This window comes from Piliocolobus tephrosceles, chromosome 11 (genome assembly GCF_002776525.5).
Source record: "Piliocolobus tephrosceles isolate RC106 chromosome 11, ASM277652v3, whole genome shotgun sequence".
Lineage (NCBI taxonomy): Eukaryota > Metazoa > Chordata > Mammalia > Primates > Cercopithecidae > Piliocolobus > Piliocolobus tephrosceles.
Window position 1 is genome coordinate 53,038,082 of NC_045444.1, and position 23,619 is coordinate 53,061,700.

Here is a 23,619-nt window from a genome sequence, read left to right on the forward strand (position 1 = left end):
AAGCCATTCTCCTGCCTCAGCCTCCCGAGTAGCTGGGACTACAGGCGCCCGTCACCTCGCCCGGCTAGTTTTTTTGTGTGTTTTTTATTAGAGACGGGGTTTCACCGTGTTAGCCAGGATGGTCTGGATCTGCTGGCCTCGTGATCCACCCGTCTCGGCCTTCCAAAGTGCTGGGATTACAGGCTTGAGCCACCGCGCCCGGCCAGCTTTTGACTTCCTAAGACTGAGTGAGTGGTAAACACCAAGCTTCTTACATGCTGGACCGGAAACTGGTAGTCTCCTTTTAAATGCTTTTAAGTGGTAAAGTTTCTTTAATTTTATTTTCTGATTCTTTGCAGCTAGTATTTAGAAACAGTATTAATTTGGGTATGTTGAACACCTTGTGAGCTTGCCGTATCTACTGGGTATATAGCTGTGTTTGTGGTTTTATTAGTTATGGTAATTTTTGGACATTGTTGAATATATGGTTATGACTGAATAATAAGAGCTCTACTTCTTTGTTGCTGATCATTTTGTCTTATATTTATTTTTCTTGCCCTATTATACTTGTAAGGTACTCTAATATACCAAGAGGTGAGAGTAGACATCATCATCTCATTCTTAATGTAGAAAAAGCATTCATTTGATTGTGTGACATTAGCTTTAAGGTACATTTGTACATGCTCTTTGTTGAGTTTAAAGAGTTTCATATTAGTCTTTGTTGAGAGTTTTAATCATAAGTGAGTATTGAATGCTGTCAAGTATGTTTCTTCAGATACTGCAGTCATAAAGAACTGTTTTTAAAAATTTTAAGTGATCTCTTTACTATATTGCTATACTTAAGTTTCTAATATGTTGAGATTTTTTAGTTTATGCTCAGGAAAAATATTAGTCTTTAACTTCTTTCTTTTAATTCCCTTGCCTCATCAGGGTTAGGTAGGCTTCAAAAAAGTGTGTCAGGAAGTGTTTCTTCCCTCTATTTTTTTTGAAAAATTTTAGGTAATATTGGTATTATTTCTTTATTACATCTTTGATAGAATTTACCAATGAAGTAATATATACTTGAAATGTTTTAAGTGAGGAGATAATTTAAACCAAAATTACAATTCATTTACTGAATATAGAGTTATTTGTATATTTTATTTCTTGTGTTGCTTTTGATAAATGGTATCTTTCCAAAGAATTTATTCACATCATCTGAGGTTGTCTGTTTACTGACAAAAATTGATTATCAATACTCTCTTATTTTTCCTTTTAAAATTTGCAATATCTGTAGTGACATTCAGTATTTCAATCCTATGACTGATAATTTCTATTTTCTCCTCTATTTTAAGCAATCTTGCTAGATGTTATCAATTTTATTAATTAATAATGCAATTAGTTTTGCTTTATCTTTATGGTATGTTTCTATTATATGGATATCTAATCTTATTTTTCCTGTTTCCATTCTTCAACTTCTTTTCAGTTTATTTTACTCTTCTTTTTCCAGCTGCTAAGGTAAAACTTCACTTTTTGCCTTTCGTCTCTTTTTTTTTTTTTTTTTGGTGGGGGGAAAGAGTCTTGTTCTGTTGCCCAAGCTGGAGTGCAGTGGCACAATCTCAGCTCACTGCGCCCTCTGCCTCCAGGGTTCAAGTAATTCTCCTGCCTCAGCCTTCTGAGTAGCTGGGATTACAAGTGCACACCACCACGCCCAGCTAATTTTTGCATTTTTAGTAGAGAGGTAGTTTCGCCATGTTGACCAGGCTGGTCTCGAACTCCTGACCTCAGGTGATCTGTCCACCCCAGCCTCCCAAAGTGCTGGGATTACAGGCCTGAGCCACTGCACCCAGCCTCTTTCTTTATTTTAATAAATGCATTCAGTGCTATAAATGTCTGACTAGTTACTGCTACAACTGCATTCTAAATTTTAACATGTTAGCATTATCATTCACTTAAAATTTTATTTTAATTGTTTTTCTGATTTATTCTTCTACTCATGGGGTACTATGAAATGGTTTGTTTTATTTAGAAATATTTGGAACATTTTTAGGTATCTTATTATTATTGATTTCTACTTTAATGCAATTGTGCTCAAGGAACATACTGTGTAGGAATTACTAGTTTGCTATATAGAGAGATGGTTTTTTAAATAATTATTTTATGTTCACTTGAGAAGAATATGCATTCTGTTATTAGGTTGGTGTTTTATACATGTCAGCCTAGTCAAACAGATGATAGTGTTTTTGAGTTTTCGACATATTCGCTGACATAAGTCTACTTATTCTGTCAAGTATGGAAAGAGATGTTAAAGCTTCCAACGATGATTGTGAACTTATTTCTTCCTTAGTTTGAATTTTTTAATTCAAGTGTTTAGGAGTTTTATTATTAGGTATATATGGATTTAAGAATCCTATGTCTTCTTCATAAATTGGTTCTTTTTAATTATTGTGGCATGCCCCATTTTACATCCTACACATTCTTAACTCAAAGTCTACTTTTTCTGACATCAATATAGCCACATTACTTTTCCCATTCTTAGTGTCTTCATGACACACGTTTTAAATGTACTTTTTATTTTTAATTGTTGTGGGCATAAAATGGATGTATATATTTATTGGGTACATGAGATATTTTGGTACAGGCATGCAATGCGTAGTAATCACATCATGGAAAATTGAGTATCCATTCCCTCAAGCATTTATCCTTTGTGTTACAAACAACCCAATTATGCTCTTTTATTTTCAAATGTACAATTAAATTATTATTGACTACAGTCCCCCTATTGTGCTATCAAATAGTTCTTATTCATTCTTTCTAACTTTTTCTGGACCCATTAAGCATCTTCACTTCCCTCTCCCAGAATACCACACTATGCCTCTCAGCCTCTGACAACCATCCTTCTACTGTCTATATCCATGAATTCAATGGTTTGGTGTTTAGATCCCACAAACAAGTGAGAATATGCGGAGTTTGTCTTTCTGTACCTGGCTTATTTCACTTCACGTAGTGACCTCCATTTTCATCCATGTTGTTGCAAATGACAGAATCTCATTCATTTTCATGGCTGAATACTACTCCATTGTGTATAAGTACCACATTTTCTTTATCCATTTATCTGTTGATGGACACTTAGGTTGCTTCCAAATCTTGGCTATTGTGAAGAGGGCTGCAATAAACATGAGAGTGCAGATCTCTCTCCAATACATTTATTTCCTTTTTTTTTTTTTGAGGAAATAAACCCAGCAGTGGGATTGTTGGATAGTATGGTAGCTCTATTTTTAGTTTTTCAAGGAACCCCAAACTGTTCTCCATAGTAAATATACTAAGTTACATATTTACTTACAGTGTACTAGGGTTCTCTTTTCTCCACAACCTCTCCAGCATTTATTAATGCCAGGCTTTTGGATAAAAGCCATATTAACTTGGGTGACATGATATCTCATTGTGGTTCTGATTTGCATTTCTCTGATGATCAGTGATGTTGAGCACTTTTTCATATGCCTGTTTGGTATTTGATACGGTTTGGCTGTGTCAACCATACGTTGAACCAGCCTTGCATCCCAGGGATGAAGCCAACTTGATCATAGTGGATAAGCTTTTTGTTGTGCCGCTGGATTCGGTTCACCAGTGTTTTGTTGAGGATTTTCATGTCGGTGTTCATCAGGAATATGGGCCTGAAATTTTCTTTTTTGGTTGTTTCTCTGCCAGGTTTCGGCATCAGGATGATTCTGGAATCATAAAATGAGTTAGGGAGGCATCTCTTTTTTATATTGTTTGCAATCGTTTCAGAAGGAACGGTACCAGCTCCTGTTTGTACCTCTGGTAGAATTGGGCTGTGAATCTGTCTGGTCCTGGGCTTGCTTTGGTTGGTAGGCTATTAGTTACTGTCTCAATTTCAGAATTTGCTTTTGGTCTGTTCAGAGATTCAACTTCTTCCTGGTTTAGTCTTGGGAGGGTGTATGTGTCCAGCAATTTATCCATTTCTTCTAGATTTTTTAAATTTTATTTGCCGAGAGATGTTTATAGCATTCTCTGATGGTAGCTTGTATTTCTGTGGGATCAGTGGCGATCTTCCCTTTTATCATTTTTTTGTGTGTGTCTATTTGATTCTTCTCTCTTTTCTTCTTTATTAGGCTGGCTAGCAATCTATCTATTTTGTTAATCTTTTCAAAAAACAAGCTGTTGGATTCATTGATTTTTTGAAGGGTTTTTCGTGTCTCTATCTCCTTGAGTTCTGCTCTGATCTTAGTTATTTCTTGTCTTCTGCTAGCTTTTGAATTTGTTTGCTCTTGCTTCTCTAGTTATTTTAATTGTGATGTTAGGGTATCAACTTTTAGTGCTATAAATTTCCCTCTAAAGACTGCTTTATCTGTGCCCCAGAGATTCTGGTACATTGTGTCTTTGTTCTCATTGGTTTCAAAGAGCTTATTTATTTCTGCCTTAATTTTGTTATATACCCAGTAGTCATTCAGGATCAGGTTGTTCCGTTTCCATGTAGTTGTGTGGTTTTGAGTGAGTTTTTTAATCTTGAGTTCTAATTTGATTGCACTGTGGTCTGAGAGACTGTTTGTTATGATTTCCATTCTTTTGCATTTGCTGAGGAGTGTTTTACTTCTAATTATGTGGTCAGTTTCAGAATAAGGGTGATGTGGTGCTGAGAATGTATGTACTGTTGATTTGGGGTGGAGAGTTCTGTAGATGTCTATTAGGTCTCCTTTGTCCAGAGTTGAGTTCAAGTCCTGAATATCCTTGTTAACTTTCTGTCTTGTTGATCTGTCTACTATTGACAGTGGGTGCTAAATTCTCCCACTGTTATTGTGTGGGAGTCTAAGATCTTTAGAACTTGCTTTATGAGGCCCGGTGCAGTGGCTCAAGCCTGTAATCCCAGCACTTTGGGAGGCCAAGACGGGCAGATCACAAGGTTGGGAGATTGAGACCATCCTGGCTAACCCGGTGAAACCCCGTCTCTACTAAAAAATACAAAAAACTAGCCAGGCGAGGTGGCGGGCGCCTGTAGTCCTAGCTACTCAGGAGGCTGAAGCAGGAGAATGGCATAAACCCAGGAGGCAGAGCTTACAGTGAGCTGAGATCCGGCCACTGCACTCCAGCTCCAGCCTAGGCGACAGAGCGAGACTCTGTCTCAAAAAAAAAAAAAAAAAAGAACTTGCTTTATGAATCTGGGTGCTCCTGTATTGCATTCATACTTCTTTAGGATAGTTAGCTCTTCTTGTTGAATTGATCCCTTTATCATCATGTAGTGGATGTCCTTTTTGTTGATGTTGATGCTATTTCTTTCTGTTTGTTAGTTTTCCTTCTAACAGTCAGGACCTTCTGCTGCAGGTGTGCTGGAGTTTGCTGGAGGTCCACTCCAGCCCCGGTTTGCCTAGGTATCACCAGTGGAGGGTGCAGAACAGCAAAGCTGCTTCATCCCAGAGGTGCACCTGCCAGATGCCAGCTGGAGCTATCCTGTATGAGGTGTCTGTCGACCCCTGCTGGGAGGTATCTCCCAGTCAGTAGGCATGGGGTTCAGGGAACCACTTGAAGAGGCAGTCTTTCCCTTAGCAGAGCTCGAAAGCTGTCCTGGGAGATCCACTACTCTCTTCAGAGCCAGCAGTCAGGAGTGTTTAAGTCTGCTGAAGCTGCGCTCCTTCCCCCAGGTGTTCTGTCCCAGGGAGTTGGGGGTTTTATCTGTAAGCCCCTGACTGGGGCTGCTGCCTTTCTTTCAGAAATGCCCTGCCCAGAGAGGAGGAATCTGGAGAGGCAGTCTGGCTACAGCAGCTTTGCCTAGCTGTGGTACCCAGCAGCTTTGTTTACCCTGTGAGGGGAAAACCACCTACTCAAGCCTCAGTAATGGTGGACATCCCTCCCCTTACCAAGCTTGAGCATCCCAAGTTGACTTCAGACTGCTGTGCTGGCAGCAAGAATTTCAAGCCAGTGGATCTTACCTTGCTGGGCTCTGTGGGAGGGGGTTCCGCTGAGCTAGACTGCTTGGCTCCCTGGCTTCAGCCCCCTTTCCAGGGGAGTGAACAGTTCTGTCTCATTGGCATTCCAGGTGCCAACTGGGGCATGAAAATAAAACTCCTGCAGCTAGCTCAATGTCTGCCCAAACAGCTGCCCAGTTTTATGCTTGAAACCCAGGGTCTTCCCTTGGGTAGGGGAGGGAGTTCCTTGACCCCTTACGCTTCCCAGGTGAGGTGATGCCGCACCCTGCTTCTGCTCGCCCTCCATGGGCTGCACCCACTGTCTAACCATTCCCAATGAGATGAGCCAGGTACCTCAGTTGGAAATGCAGAAATCACCTGCCTTCTGCATTGATCTCGCTGGGAGCTGCAGACTGGAGCTGTTCCTATTCAACCATCTTGCCAGCCCCCTCTCTACTCTAAAGTTTCTATTGAATAATTTTAACATCTAAGCCATCTTTGCCTCCAGTGCTATTGACTCTGTTTTCTTTTAGTGGTAGGTCACATGTTCTTGCTTCCTTTGGGGCTTCATGATTTTTTAATTGAGTACTTGGACATTTTGTGTAAAGAACAGAACAAGCTGAAATAAATATTATGCCCTCTCAGAAAAGGGCACATTTGTTTTGTAAGGTTGTTAGTGTGGGGTAAGTCAATTTAGTCTATAGATTAGCTATGTGTCAGTTCTATGATTGTCTTTGTTATAATTAGTTCACCAGAGGATTTACATTAGTGAGTGGAACTGAAATCATTGTTTAGCAAGTCCTGGTAGTTGAGTTTCTGAATGGCTTGTCTCAGCTCCCCTGCACTCCTTTCAGACTTCCAGAGAACCCAGTCACCTCTGTAGGGGAGGGATATGTCTGTTTGCTCCTCTGTCCATAATTCATTTGTAGATGGTCACTGCCTTGCACTCAGCATAAGGGACCAGGCTGACTGTGAGGTTTCTCTCTTCAATCCTGCTCCCAGTAGATCTGATTGCAGCTGAGCGAACTTCTATGGGAGACAGTTGATGGGCAGGCATAGATGCTCTTTGTGCCTGGGACTTAAAAGAATTTTTAAATGTCACACTAGCCCAAATCTACTTTTAAGAATAATTAATAGCTCAGCTGTTTTTGTTTTATCTACATCTATGGTAGCTTCCTCCTCCCAGTGATGTGCTAAATATGAAAACAATAGTTGTCTCTAATCTCATAGATAGAGCGTATCATTTCTTTTTCATTTCAGTTCATTAGTTTTCTCCTATAACCTTGGTTTTCAGATGGACTTAAAACAATACTATAATTTTATATTATATTTATGAATGTAGAGTATTCAGCTCATTGTTATTTTAAGAATGTATTCTCTTGCAATTTCCTGCATCCTAAGGGAAGTCTGAAGTTGCATTGACATCTAATGTGAACATTTTTCCATGTTATTAAGTATTCTTCAAAAACATTTTATAAAAAATGTCTGTTTATAATCATTCTATAATGTATATTAATTTGCTTAACAAATTCTCAATTTGTAGGCATTTAGATTGTTTAGGTTTTTGCCCTTATGAGAAAGATGAGTTTATATTTTTAAAATCAGTTAAATATTCATGTATTGCTTTGCCTCACTCCAAATTAATATATTCATATAAATTTAAATAATGAAACACTACACTTATCTATCAGATATGCAAATATCCAAGTGTTTGACAGTACTCTCATGCCAGTGGTAGAAGATTAAATTGACAATAACTGTAATTTAGCCCTTTAGAGGGACATTTGTCAATATCTCTCGTATTTATTAGAAGCATGTAGCCCTTAATATGCCAAGCACACACATGTTTGAGATTATTGATTGCATCATTTTTTCTAATAGAAGAATTCTGGAAGCAACCTAAACAACTATGAATAGGAGACTAACTAAATGGAATATGGTATGTCCATACAATGGCCATTAAGATTAATAAGATTTTCTTATGTTAACAGAAATTGATTTGCAACGTTATTCAGTAAAAACAACAAAAAAAGCAAATGTGGAGCACTGAGTATATAATTCTCCCATTTGTAGAAAAGTGAAAAGTATTGTTTCATATATATACATGTTATTTATACTTGCATTTTATGCAAATATGAACACATATATGTGCTTATATACAGAGAACATTTCAGGAGACATGAAAAACTTAACAGCAATCAGTTACCTACATTAAAAAGGATTGGGTGCTTTTGTAGAGAGGATGTTTTATGCATAATTTCTTGTACTGTATGAAATGTTGACTAAACATATAGCTCTGAAAAACACATTTCTGTTTCTTGTACTTACTAATTGCATTGAAACTGAAGTATTTAATTAGTTTGGAATATATTTTGAAATAAAGTACAATGTGAACTAGAAATAAAAAATAATTTATTTCTAGTTTCTTAGTTGGGTTTCCAAAGGCTGTTTGACAAATTTCTTCCATTTTGTTACCTTTACTAAACAGTATTGTTTGATTCAGGATGGTTATTTTTATTCCACTAAAAAAATACTGCTCATTTTTCTGCTAGTTCCACAGCATTTAATTAATACAGCTTTGTAAATAGTAATTTTTGTGGGGGCTAGTGAGCCGTATTTGTTCATAAGTTTTTTTACTTCACTCCTTTTTTTGTTTCTGTGTTTATTCTCCTGATGAAATTTAAAATTTGATGACCACCTTCAGGTGTTTTTTCCCTCACACTACTAATTTCTTTTCCTTCATAAACTTATCCTGTTTTATACACATATATTTGTGTGTTACTAGGGCCCATGAATGTTTTCTTTATCTGTAAACATCATATCTAACACAGCACTTCACACAGAGGTGTTGAATAAACATTTGAAAACTTTCTCAATGAAAGAATGTATGACTGAATGACTGAGTAAATTCATCAAGCTCCAAAAAAATTCAACTAAATTTTATTTCTCCTGCCTTTCTCCACTCTCATATTAAATGACACAGAATATATTTTAATCTAAGACTAGATCCCTGAATCATTACATTATTAACATAATGTTATGTATACTAAAGCTGTGTTCTTTTTATATACATTTTCAAGGAATATTTTAATTTTACATCCAATTTTATAACTGCAATTACAATATTTGTTTGGTTTTAATGCAAATGTCTTTTTATACAATAAGCTTCCCATTCTTTTACTCTTAACTTGGAATCTTCTCTTGTGAGCTTGCGGATATATTTTACTCGCTTCCCCAGTGAGGACATATTAATCATTTTCTTTTTTTTGTTGTTGTTGTTGTTGTTTGTTTTTTTGAGACAAAGTCTCTCCCTGTCTGGAGTGCAAAGGCGCCATCTTGGTTCATTGCAACCTCTGCCTTCCGGGTTCAAGCAATTCTTCTGCCTCAGCCTCCAAGTAGCTGGGATTACAGGGGAGCACCACCACACCCAGCTAATTTTTTGTATCTTTAGTAGTGGCAGGGTTTCACAGTTTTAGCCAGGCTGCTGTCGAACTCCTGACCTCATGATATGCCCGCCTTGGCCTCCCAAAGTTCTGGGATTACTGGCGTGAGCCACTGTGCCCAGCCTAATCATTTCCTTTATCTGAGAATTTTCTTTCTTTTCTTTTTCCTTTTCTTTCTTTCTTTCTTTTTTTTTTTTTTTTGAGACAGGGTCTTGCTCTGTTGCCCAAGCTAGAGTGCAGTGGCATGATCACTACCCACTGCAGCCTTGACTTCAGAACTCAAGGGATCCTCTAACCTCAGCCTCTGGAGTAGCTGGGACTATAGGCACATGCCACCACACTGGGCTAAATTTTTTTTTTAATGTTTTTGTGGAGACAGGGTCTCCCTATGTTGTCTAGGCCCTTCTCAAAGTCTTGGGCTCAGGTCATCCTTTCGCCCCACACACCCAAAGTACTGGATTACAAGCATGGGCCACTGCACCTGATCAGAAATTGTTTATGTATTCTAAAGTATGCTTCTATATTCTTCATACATAAATAACAGAAAGTTGTCTATAAATAGAGTTATCTATTCAAATCTATGTCCATTACAAAAACAAACTTGAAACACCTTTCACTTAATATTCCACTGTTTCATAGTGCATATCTTACTGAAGAACTCTGCAATCAGTTGTCTTTTTTTTTATTCATTATTTTTTAATCTTTAAAATTCAAAAATTTATAAGAGCATATCCAGATGTCTTAAGCCTTTGGTTTTGTCATCTCAGATCTTACTTCACCTCAAAAACTTTTTCTTTCCTTTTAAATTTAATATTTATTTCTATGCTATTTTGCTCTTTCCTCCTCTGAAACAGTTATGTTTCTTTGATCATACTTCTTCCTTCATATTACTCCTTTTCTAGGTCTTCATTTTCATCTCTTTGATTTTGCTCCTGTGTTATGGAAAAATTTCTCAAAATTTTCCCCATTACATTGATTGAATTTCATCTTTATATGTGCTCTTTTCTGTATCAAGTGCCATTTTAATTTTTGTGTTGAATTTTACAGTCTATTTTATTCTTCACTGTTTTCATTATTTTATTTCATTTTATTGTCTCCTTAATAACAGCTAATCCACTTTCATAGAAGCTTCTCTCCCTGAATCTTTTTCAGCACATCTAGAACATAGCTTGTATCTTTGTGACTTTTTCAGGTATTTTAGAATAAACTAATAAACTTTATCAGTTCTGTGCCTCATCCAGTCACTATCCCTTACCATTGTTTAGCAGTGCCTCTTTATTCTACCTTGTCTACTTAACTTCACTTGTATTGGGTCTTCATTGACTGAGATCTGCCATTTCCTTTCAATAAGGTGAGTACGTTTTTCTTATTCTGCCATCACTAAATACTTGGATCCTATAATTTCTCCCATCAATTTTTCTTTTCCTTCAGAATTATATCTAAAATTTTGAATTACTGATACTGTGCAAAGTTGCTGAATAGAATTATGACTTCCATCCTGTATCTTATAATCCTAACTTGTGTTTTCAGATACAATGTGTAAACTTCCTTTTATATGGCACAAACCATGAAATATTACAGAGTTCCACCATCCCTTCTCTGAAGCATTGTTCCCTTAAAAACCTAACAACCCATCACCATCTTTTCCTTTTGTCCTGAGAGACATGGTTTGTGCATAGGTATATAATGACGGAGTAGGAGTGTAGCAGAGGCAGGGCTGTGGCTTGGGCTGGTCCAGAAGATGTTTACGTGGAATTGTTGAGCCCACCTAGTTTCGGTCAAAGCAAAACGAGACTGTGGAGTGAGTCCAAGCCTCTCTCTTTTATTTGGGGAAACTATTTGTTCCCTTCTGACTCAGAGTTTGCCCTATGCAGTATGTCATCCAAAATTGTGATTCATATTTGTTGCTCACAAAGATAACCACAATTGGAAATTCTGTACAAATTTCAGCATATCTCCTCCAACTTCTCTTCCTCTTTATCTTCTTCAAATTCTTGTTTCTCTTCAACTTCTCACTCTCTCATTATTAGTCATTAATGTTATTTTTTGTTTTTTAAATTATTTTAATTGAAGGTTGACAAGAAACCTATCAAGAACATCTAGACCTCCACCATTTTTTAACCAGGAAGCTTCCTAATTATACCTTACCTTTTTTCCTCTGGAACAAGTATCAGTGATTCTCTCTAGTTCTTTCATTCATTCCTGTCTTTATTATAAGGGATATGTCAATCCAAATTATATTTATAGGACAGAGATGATCCTTTAAATACTGACATAACTAGTAAAAAGCATTTTTACTTTTATTTTTTATATTGGGAGCCAGATCATTAGAAATCCTCCTCATTGTGTGCTCCAATGGTGAGTCAAGAGGGTCCACATTTGGCTCATTGGTCAGGTGTTTATGCATCCCTGTTTCCCCTGGACCATCCCAGCTTATGCCATTACGTTGGCATAGTTATTAATGGTGCTTTCTTCACTCCCAAAAGCCCCCTGGCTTGCATGACAAATTTATCATGGTCACTCTGCTTAACACTATGAGGTATGATTTAAATATGAGTCATATGCCCAAAGACCTTATTCATACTTTATTAATACCATGATGTAATTTTAATGGAATTAAACTTGGACAAGTGTATAGTTGATTACTTGTATAGTTGGTTACATTTAGATGCAATTCAATTACTAATACTCTAATTATGCTTACATGACACCTGAATGGATCAATGGGTCATGCTACCTGCAAGGGTCAAAGCAGATTGCCAGATCCTCATTGGTGGGCTAGTATTTTGTGTATACTAGCTAATAATATGAAGCTTTCATTTTATATGTTTGCTCTTTAATTCTACAAACCTTAGATGGGCCCCATTGGGTCAGGATTGCATATCAGATGACTGAACTACAGTTGTCCCTGCTTTAAAGTTCCCATACCTCCCCAAATAGTTCACTTTGCTACCATGCACAGACAGGACTTTGCCAGAGCCTACCTATTGCAGGCCTACACTAAGAATTTATTATGGGGAAGAGTTGAGCCCTCTCAAAACATATCACCCAACATAGTGCTTGGATAGAACTTTTAGATTAAGGTCAGGATAAATAATATCCCAAATAATCCAAACATATAGAGTCAGCAGAAATGAATCCAATTCCCACTTTTGCTGATGTTAACTTTTGTCCTTGGAGAAGTTATTTAACTTCACTTATCCTCAGTTTCTTTCTATAAAATGGTGAAAACACTAATATCTTGGGATTGCTGACAGAATAAAAGAAAATAATGAACTAATTAAATTCCTGGCACAATTTATTTATAAAATGTAAATGGTTCTCTTAAAGGAAAATTAAGAAAAGAAAAAAAACATTTACTACTTTTATTGGAAAGTTTTTATATTAATTAAGGAACAAGAAAATAAATGTGAGCCAAATCAATGTTGGTCTTTTATGTCAAAGAGAATAGTCTTCACCTAACAACTGGTAACACCAGCAAAAATAGAAAAGGGAGTGAACTCAAAATGTCTCATAACCTAGAAACGAAGCGCATAGAATTTTGAAATACCCTAACTAGATCAATTTTATTTCAGGTTATCAAGAACACCTACAATTATGGATTCCTAAGTGGACCTAACGTCATATATCAACTTAACCTAAGAGGGAAGTCTTTAGCAGTAGAAGGGCTTTGTATGTATTAGGGGCTCTGTTCTGTTAAATATTTTTCATTGTAGACTAGGATAAGATATAGATTGCAAGTTGTGAAGAAAGCAACTATACTAGATGGCAAAAGCAAGCTGTGGTAATGGGGTGGCACTGTTTTCATTCACTTAGCACAAAATGAACAAACATGAGAGAATGTAGATGTAGCTCGTCAAGAACAAATGCAACAAAGGTTTTAATGGAGTATAGTTATATGATTCAATAATGTCATACTGCTGCTGAAATCTAATGAGTACTTACTGATATTTAATAAAAAATATCCGTACCCAACCTTTTTATTGTTTATCCATTTGTCTTCCAGATTAAAAATTTTATATTTTGCTGTCTCCAATCTGCTGTTAAATCTACCATTGATTTCTTAATTTCTTGCATTGTATTTCTCAATTTTTGAATGTCTATTTCGTTGTTATTTTGTCATTTTAATTTTCTCATGAAATTCTCTATCTTTTCCTATATTTTGTGTGTTATTTCTTATATTTTCTTAAATATATCAATTGTGATTAAAGTCCTTATCTGCCAATTTAAGTATCTACAACACCTGCTTCCTTGAAAAGTTTTTTTTCAGTATCAATGACAATATTCTGTCTCTTTGCATGCCTAGTACTTTTATAATTGAAAGGTAAGCAGTGTGTATTCAAAAACAAAGCTGCAGATTGTGACCTTCATCCGAGAGATTAAATCTTTCCGCTGCTGAGCAGCTAGAATGGAGAGAAGAGAGGCATTGACCACTTTAATTTTTTTTTTTGAGAATCTGTGAGATCCTTTTCTCCTCAACATGTAGTCTGCAGGAATCTCTGCTCTATTTTCTGAGGTTTTTCAGCTTGGCTATTTAGCCTCACACCATGTGAAGCTTCCAAATTTGGCAAATGTCTTGAGGAGCTTGGCTGTGTTTGAATATACTCAAATCACCAATTTTATCACTCCAAGCCTGATCAAATGCCCAAACCTTTGCTGGTTCATCTGTCTCCCATCTGCTAGGGCCAAGACAGAATTCTCAGCCTCCAGCTAAACCCAGATTATCAAGTCATTTCTAAAGACAGGCAGTTGTTGCACATTGTTTTAGAGTCAGTATCCCTGTTATTTGAAGGCTTTCAACTGTTTCCAGCCCTCCTCAGAGATACTTGTTTAAGTATCATGAAAATGTAGGCTATTCCACTTTACTTTTCTGTGTTTGGGCTTACGATTGTATCCTACTATCCTGTGAAATTTTGGAATTTAGGAAACATCTTAGAAAGAAAATAGAATTTGAGATCCTTCGCCTCTCCAGTTTTGTCACTCCAGTCCCATGGAATTGCCAAAGGTTCTGCTGTTTTTCTGTTTCCAGCAGCAGTGTTCTCCTTGGACCAAGCCCAGATTCTCAGGCTCTACCTGCATCCAAAATTGACAAAGACCCCCAGGACCGCCTCAGATCCTCAACTTGTATTTGTAAGGTTCTTGTCTTTCTTGAATTGTACTGCTTCTGGGTCTCATTGGTTTAGCTGTCTCTGATGCCTAACATATATGATCTCTGTAATTGATGCCACTTTCTAATTGTCTTCCATGACAGCATTGGCCTGATGCTAATTACTAGCATCATCCCACTACAAGAACTTAAGTAAGTTTCAGTCAAGTACAATACAGGTTTTAATAGGTAGAAGTATCTAGGCACTATCAATATCAGATTAGATAGGGAGTAAAATTTTCCATTTGAATGTATAAGTTTTGTGATACAAGGGATCACCTTATGAATCTTTCTGCCTTTATACCTGTCTATCTATCACCCATCCATCCATCTACCCATCATTCATCTATCTTGCTTTCATAGTAGTTTCATAGTAATTGATTAAGCTGTTATTAAATGAAGAATGAAATTCAGTGTCTAAAGCCACTGTAATAATGAATGATCAGAATCTAGGTCCTGATGTTTTCATTGTCTTCATGACTAAAATGAATGAACCAAATTATGTGATCACTAATTAATTTTATGACTGAACATTTTTGCTTAAACTTAGGTCAGTTAATTTATGTGTGCTCCCGTAGACTTAACATTTATTGCTCTTAATTGTTACCAATTATTATACAGTGTTCCACCAAGGTTTCTTTTCCTGACCATTGTTTGTTTATCTTAATGTATAATCATTGGGTTTTTGTACTAATATATACATTAGAAAATTTATTATAAGAAAAATGAAAAAATACTATTTAATGTATATGTATTTTTATCAAATACACTTTTGTCCTGAAAAATCAAAAACAGCAAGCTTGAAGAAAAGTTATGAGTGAAACTTAAAGAAATATCAATAAAATGGAAAGAGAAAGCAGTAAGTTTTTAATAAGGAGAGAAAGTGAGGAAGCTAGAAGTCAGATCTTTGAATAATTAACAACCTTTAAAAAGAGTAAAATCACCATAAGCATCATTAGCAACTATCTGCAAATATAAGAATAAAATTGACTATGTTTACATTATAGGATCAATCTCCTCATAATTTAAATTGAATTATTGTGATTTCAGATCCAGTACCATTTTCTTTTGCATATAACAAAGTAAAGTAATAATTATTTATTATGTAAATATTATATTGGAGTAATAATGTAAGCATAATAATTAATTTATATATATTATTTCATTTCATCTTCACAACACCAATGGAAAGTTGGTCAGCTTAGTCCCATTTAGTCACAGTTGAATAAAGTAAAGCTTAGACAACTTATGAAACTTGCCCAGATCACAGAGTATATTATTGTCAAAGCTCTGTTGAAATCCTGTGATTTAAATCAGTATTGTCCAATAGACTTTTCTGCAATGTTGGAAACGTTTTATATCTGCACCAATACATAGCTTCTGTCCACATGTGGAGACTGATTGACTTGAAATGTAGCTGAAGAACTGAATTTTTAATTTTACCTAATTTTGATCAATTAAAATTTAAATGGCTACATGTGCCTAATAGCTATCATACTTGGAAGCACAACTCTAAGTTATTAGTCTATACTGGCTCCTGGCCCTGAACACTCTTATGGAGTATATAGAACACTATTTCAGAAAGTTGTTCTTAGAGTTAATATGCTGGAATATCACTCCTTGACCTGCTTTTAACAGAAACCAATATTGTATATGGAAAAATGTAATATACGTACTAATTTTATTAGTGAATGTTATAGTAAACAGCTTATGAATAGGCATATATATGAAATAGAGTATATAGGTCAAGTGTTTCTTTAAGCCAAAGGGCAATTTGCTTTCTTTATTTGAGTTTGTTGTTAGGCCATACCACATTAGGAAAGTCATAGAAGGGAAGAAAGATAAAGGAAGCTGGTTATTTTCTATGTACTGAGAATGTATGAGATGTTGGCATTTTTGAGCTAAATGGCAGCGCTCATTAGGTTCTGGGTCAGATTGGCAGCATGTGTTTGGTAAGTCCTGGCAGCAAAGGACATTTAATATGATTCTTTCAGGAGCACGTGAGGTGACTCCTTTTCCCTGCCTGCTCTTCCTCATGCCGAATGATTTAAAGCTAATATTGATGAGAAGGACTCACATGGCAGGGGTGCTCTCTATTCTCTCCAGAATTCCTTTCCACCATTCTTCCTTGGCTTTTTTTTTTTTTTTTTTACTAAACCAGCACAGCCTTTACTTAAGTCAACACTAGAGTAGTGTTTTGCTTTATACGTGAACCCTCAAGAAACAAACAAATGTTTTACATATCTAAGAACATTTTGTTAAGGAAAGGCAATGTCTCCTCTTCCCGAGAATCCATGTTAATTATTCCACCAGAATAAATGGAAACTTTTCCCACCTGCTTTATTTTCATATTCTTGAGTCTTAAGAGATTGAAAGTATTAAAACAAATGCAAGTAATTCCAGAACTTTAGTCCCTCCTTTTCCTCATCGACACTGGTTCATTTGTAGACTTTATACAGAAATTCAGAGCTGGCTGGTGGTCGTGGCTGCAGAAGGGAGTTTGATTGACTGCACATGTGTTAGAGCCATGCATACATTACTGAGGACACTATGAAGCAGAGTGGCCTCAGAGACACTCTTCTTAAAAGAGTGGTTGACTCAGGCCCCACCTTTACAGAGCTCAGTTCCTAAAAATAGGTGCCAAGTTGCATCCTTTAGACGCTCTGCTAAAATAAATTCAGCCGTCCCATCTATTTGCTTGATAGACCCTTCAGTGGAGCGGGCCTCCACTGCACCTTTTGCTTTCAGGGGACTGGGAAATTTGCTGTGCATGAAACAAAGGAGGAAGCTAGTCTGTGAAGAGCTATAAAGATATATGATATTTCCACAAACTTGGGGTTAAACCTAAATATCATAAAAGGTAAGTGTAAAGTAGTCATTGACTATATGTCTGCTTCCTGAATTGTAAAATGCTCTCACTGGTTACTTAAGGTCAATGAAGACCATAGGTCAAATTGTAATCACTGTAAAAGAAAATATCCAGTTGAATTTTACTTTTATGATAATATTTAGCATTGATTTAATAGGATAAAATTTAGAGCTTCATATGTTAATCTGTTTGCAGAATAGCATTTTTCATACTTAATATTGAAGAATAATGAGTCAAACCTGATAAACAGTCATGAGTTAAAATTATACTTCAACTTACAAATAAGAGGGAAAGCAGAGAAAAAATTAGTTTGTCATTTATGAGCAGAAATGTAATTAATATATTAAAAATATAAATTATATTTCTTGGAATTTGTTGAGAGAAAGGAAGAGTTTGCAACATTTTCAACTGTTACAGCTTGCTCAAAGAAATGCATGAAAATTATTCTTTTTCAGTCTTACTTTGCTTTTGTAGTTCCTGCTCCAGCCAGAGTCTCATCTCCTCTGGGAGTATTACTGGAGTAAGATTAAAGAATCAGGTTCTTACATGTTTTGCAGAATTAAGAAAAGCACTGCCAGTTGAATCTGCCAGTCCTAATTATAGTAACTACAACCTTAAACAGAGAAGACTGAGATTTTACTTTATAGATATCATGCCCTATATACTGTTTCAAATGGATTTTTCTTCTGTCTTCAATTGCCTGTGAACACTTTAATTTGGTCCTGTTGTGCCTTAAATGTTTAGATGTTAGAGACTGAAGTGATTTGGAAGAGACATGATAACAGAATCTCTTAAGACACCAAGTAAACGCAAGGACACTTTAAGATTACATAATACAGGGTTTAAATTTAGCCAGCTGGTGCTGAACCAAAAGATACTTTATTTTTACCAGTGCTCTATTTGGTCACTGACAAGCTGTAGGTTGTTTGAATTATTTAAAATTTTATGTGCAGTGTGCCAAAGGACAGGCAAAATATTTACCTTGGTGACATTCAGAGCTGTGAATGTTAATATGAAAGAGCACCTGTTTTGAGTTTTAGAAGATAAAAGTATTGAGTGGCAAAACGATAGGTCCGAAATGAGAAAACCCTGAATTCTGTGCCTAAGTATTTCTCTGCTCCTCTGCCTCATCTTTGAGTATTTTTTCTTCTTGCTAGCAACATGTAAACTAACAACTAGATCCATTTCTAAAAGTCAGTCCGCATTTCAGATACCTGCACTATGGCCAAGTGTCAGCTGTTTGGGAAAAATGCAGTCTGGAGTCTGGACTAAATGTTTCTGCTTTCATCTGGTGTTGGGCATCTTTAAGATTTAGCTTCCCTCAACCACTGAAAAATAAAATGAGACATTCTTTAATGATCTCAGAGGGCTTTACTTGGGAAAATGTTCATGGAATAATGTCAGTTCGGGCATCATTTCTTCTGTGATTACAGAGGAAGAGGAGAGTGTTGCCTTTCTTCAGCTTTAATTTGAGGTTAAAAGCCCACAAAGTTTATGGATGATGTACTGTTGTTCACAGTTGATAGCTTTCCACTATTCTATGAGTTCCAGCCTCTCGCTTTACCTTTACCACGTTTGAAAAACCTCTGCACCTTAGTGTTCTTTTTACTTACTTGGTAAAATACTACTTATGATGAGGCAATGTGGAGTTGGACACTCCTGGTAACTTCAATACTGGGAACTGATATTTCTCTCTCTCTCTTTCTCTCTCTCTCTCTCGCTCTCTCACACACATACATAAAACTCTGGGTATAAAAGAGACCATTTTTTGTAAGACTTGTTTGATAGCTAGGAGTCATGTCTAGATGTATTAATTTATAGAGCAGGGCAGACACTTAATAAGTGCCCAGCAGTGTAATTCCAAGATTTTTGATTGAACAATCTGTGAAGACAGAACTTAACGGACATTATATTGTCTTTTTTATTTGCTTCCCACCTCCTCTTCTTGAAGTTACACTTTGAAATTTAATTAAATTGTAATGTGTTTCTTCCTGTTTCTGAAACAAACACTTGCTCATTCACATCACAGGTTCATCCTTCACAGAATGGTTACTTCACCTTTTCTAATTAATTAATGCATTTTTTAGAACACTGATTTATTCCATATAGGTGCATGTTGTTTATATGACTGTGTGGCATGTTGTATTATCTGTTTTCTGACAGTAATTCTGATATTAAGTGTTGTGTCTTTTCCAACACCAACCAATTCTCCAATTTTCTGACACCAACTGGCTGTCCTACAGTTCAATTCAGTTCTGACACTAGGTCTAGGATTCAGCAAAGACTCCACAGGTTGAAGGCTCAGTCCCACGAGGCTGCCCACTTCAGAAGACAGCCACTAATGGAATGCCCAGGCCACCAATCTTTCTGCCCACCTGACTAGAGATTAAGGGGTCCCCACAACCCCCTCCTCAGATGATTGGCTAGAATGGCCCACAGAACTCAAAAAGTGTTCCATTTGTTATTACTGGTATATTACAGAGGCTACACTTCAGGAACAGACAAATGGAAGAGATGCATAGGGCAGGCAAGGTATGGCATTGAAGGGCAGAAGCACACAGCTACCTTGCTTTCTTCTAACAAGTCATCCCCAGCACTTGGATGTGTTCACCAATCTGGCAGCTCACCAAACCCTGTCCTTTAGGAGTTGTTATGGCAGATTCATTACAAAAGGCATGAGTGGCTAAATCATTGACAATTGCTGATTGAACTCGATCTCCACCTCTCTCTTCTTTTCAGAGGCCAAAGATGGGGTTGAATGTTTTAACCCTCCAATCACTTATTGCTTTTTCTGGCAACCAGCCCCTATCCTGAAGCTACTCCCCACCCCTACTCCCCACTCCTGGCTGCCAAGAGTCATCCCATTAGCATAAAAAAAGTAATTCTCAGGAGACTACAGGGTTTCTATGCCAGGGACTGGGGACTAAGACCAAAATATGTATTTCTTATATAACATATATTATTATGACATATATTATTATGTCCACAATATGGTCTTCTCCTTTGACATGCTACCTATGAACTCCAGAGTAAAAATTTCTTACTATTTATTTTCCTAGCCACTGGAATCCATCTCTTACAAATTTAACTAAAGTATTTTTCCATTTGTATAATATAATCAGTAAGAGCACAAAAAACAATGACAATTAGGCGATGAAAAGAGCAGGTTTAGGTTTCTTTAAAAAGTTGAAAGTCAGCAAATGCAATCAATTACTTGTATGAGTTTTTCACAACAATGACAATGTGGCCATATTTAATGACTCTTGGGGCTTTGTAAGCCTACCTAATGGCATAAAAATAACCTCCCAGTGAGCAGCACAGTAGATAATCCACATTCTTGGTAGAATAGTTTTACTTCTTCAAATGTTCCAAAGATAAAAGAAATGTATTGGCCAAACATGGTGGCTCACGCCTGTAACCCCAGCACTTTGGAAGGTTGAGGCAGGCAGATCTCTTGAGCCCAGAAGTTCGAGACCAACCCCATCTCTACAAAAAATTAGCTGAGCATGGTGACATGCATGCCTGCAGTCTCAGCTACTTGGGAGGCTGAGGTAGAAGGATCACCTGAATCCAGGAGGTTGAGGCTGCAATAGACCATGATTGTGCCACTACACTCCAGCCCGGGTGACACAGTGAGAACCTGTCTCAAAAATAAATAAATAAATAAATAAATAAATAAATAAATAAATAAATAAGGCAATGAAAAGAAATTTATTACACTGATAACACAAAGACCTCAGTAAGTAGTTCATTTAATGCCTTCAAATTCTAGATTAAGAAAACTGAGGCACAGGAAGACTAACTAGTAACTCATACAAGGTTTAAGCACAGAGAACTAGAAACTAACTCTCTTGATTTGTTTCTGTACTTCATGTCATTCATGTCATTTTGCAAATCTTTGTGCCAAAAGACATCAACCCAACCCCAGTCCACCCCCATGACTCTGGATACATTTCCAAGTATATCTTGCAAGGCCTTATTTTTCTCACAGTAGCTTTTTGTTGCTTTTCATTTTGCATTTCATGTTTCTCTTGAAATTAGGACAAATAGTGGAAAAGGAGACCTGTCTGCATATTCTGTTAAAACTTGAAAAATGATGACTAGTTTATTTTTAAATTTTACAAGGCATGTAAATTTGTTCATCTTTGTTAGCTGGGATTCTGCCCCAAACTCTCACTCTCATTCCTGGACACATCACTTTTCACTACTGTTTTTTTGGCAGGCCTTCAAGTAGATCTTTGTCTTTTACATTTTTTGAATTGTATGCAGATTATATCCTTGTTGGCTGGTGAACCTAATGCCTTACATATGTCTCACTGTTCAAAAGTAAGTAATTGCCAAATTGCTCCAGACATACATATGACTTAAAATAAATGTAATACTGAAAGAGTTTATTGTGGGAAGTTTCTCTGTTATTCAAAGATCCAATGCATCTTCCCCTAACATCTGAATATATCTGCATGTATATTTCTAAATGAGTTAATTTGGTAGTTATCAACATAGAAAAGCTTTTTTAAAAAGCACATATTAGCATTAATTTTTAAAGCACAGTCTGTCAATATAGTTTCAAAACATTTTCTCGGTGTTTTCCATTTCAAGTTTAATGTGGACTGAATATCAAGTAATTTTTGAATAGCAATACTGTGTTATGTTATATTATTTTTAATTCATAGGAACTTAATTGCATTGAAATAAATTGTAAATATATCTCACATTATAAAGTTACTGGGTTTTTGAAAACAATAAACATTAAATTTTCATAAGTAGAGTCACATTTCCCCCCATTTAATTGCATTGTAACTTCATGGGTAATTTATCAATATCTCTGTCGTTGATTTTGTGTTTGTTTGCTTTGAGTCAGCACTGCCCTAATAAGTCACCTTTATATTATCTAACCAGTAAGCCATTGTGACAAATAATTAGCAGTTTGTAAACAACAATAGAACTAAGTGCTCCTGGGAAACAGTGAACTACGTTTTTGTAAAGCTAAAGATTACTCTTTGGTTTGTGTCTTGTAAGTTGGAGTTTTTTAATCTGGACTCAAGGGTCATATTATCAGATTTGTATATTCTTGGAAAAGGACATAAATAATCATGTTCATATTATTAAATTGATTACACTGTCCATTCCAGTGACAAGTTTGATTTAAAATCCACCACCTCTGCTTCGGCGGCATCCAGAGCTATTTTCCTGGGCACTGCATAGGATAGAAGTCAGCTACCAGTGTGGGGTCCAGCTGCAGTTTCCAACGGGAACACAGGGAATAGGAAAAGGGAGGCACCGAGGAAAAGCAACTGGCAGTGATCCACAGCTTGATCCCTTCCAGTTTTCCTCTGTAGCATCTCAGTTTGCTTAGAGCAAGCACAGAACTTCATTAGAGCCTTGACGTCGCTAGTAGAAAATATGCTAGTCCTCTGAGTCCTAGAGGACTCAAAAACGTTTATTTTTAGGAATGAAACTGTACTAGTGCATGCTTGCTTTCAGTCACTGACTCATTCTGGCATGGAAATTATTTCAAGATTCATCATCCCTTTATCATCCAGATCTGGACAACAGCCACAACTTTCACTCTGCAAAATTTCAGGGAAATGAAATTTGGAAGGCATGAGTTTGCATTTAAGTTACACCCTTTTGTTTCTCAAAAGATCTAGTTCAGCTATAGCAGCTGTCAATTCTAAATTACTATTTATAGTTCCTAACACTCTACCTTTTAAATAGAAGCAATAAGTTGCCTCAAACTTCAATTTTCACCTCTTTCATTTACTTCACAATTTCAATCCAACCAGTCACAGCTTATTGACTTTGTCCTTATGTTATGTTATTGCCATTTCTTTCAATTATCCACATATACACACCAATATGTATGTATGTGAATGTGTATGTGTATACGTATATATTCGTTCCTGTAAAGCATAGTGCTGCCTGTGCTTTTATATTGTTCTCCACTTCTTTCATATTCTTGAAGTCCATTCAGATGTTCAAAGAATGATGAATAACCCTCAAATAACAACGAATAACCACAATATCATCCATAATAACATCTCTTTTTACTCTTTGTTAACCATGAGTAGAGAGGGTAGGCATGGTGCCTCACACCTGAAATCCCAGCACTTTGGGAGGCTGAGGCAGGTGGATCCCTTGAGGCTAGGAGTTCAGCATCAGTCTGGCCAACATGGTGAAACCCTATCTCTACTAAAAATACAAAAATTGGCCAGCCATGGTGGTACATGCCTGTAATCCCAGCTACTTGGGAGGCTGAGGCAGGAGAATCGCTTGAACCAG

The 23,619-nt window shown here is 36.5% G+C and overlaps 1 protein-coding gene across 8 annotated transcripts in view; it reads left to right on the top strand.

Moving 5' to 3' along the window:
* XIRP2 (xin actin binding repeat containing 2) overlaps positions 1-23,619 on the top strand; it is a 351,802-nt gene that overhangs the window by 256,058 nt on the left and 72,125 nt on the right. For 2 of the 8 annotated variants that reach the window (XM_023188124.2, XM_023188126.2), the window contains one exon: positions 14,355-14,452. The exons of 4 other annotated variants lie outside the window; for them this stretch is intronic. The gene's annotated coding sequence lies outside the window, so the exon portion shown is untranslated. Of the gene's footprint in view, positions 1-14,354; positions 14,453-17,080; positions 17,329-23,619 lie in introns of those variants that run through there. 2 more of the 8 variants (XM_026454148.1, XM_023188125.1) reach the window with 1 other exon arrangement.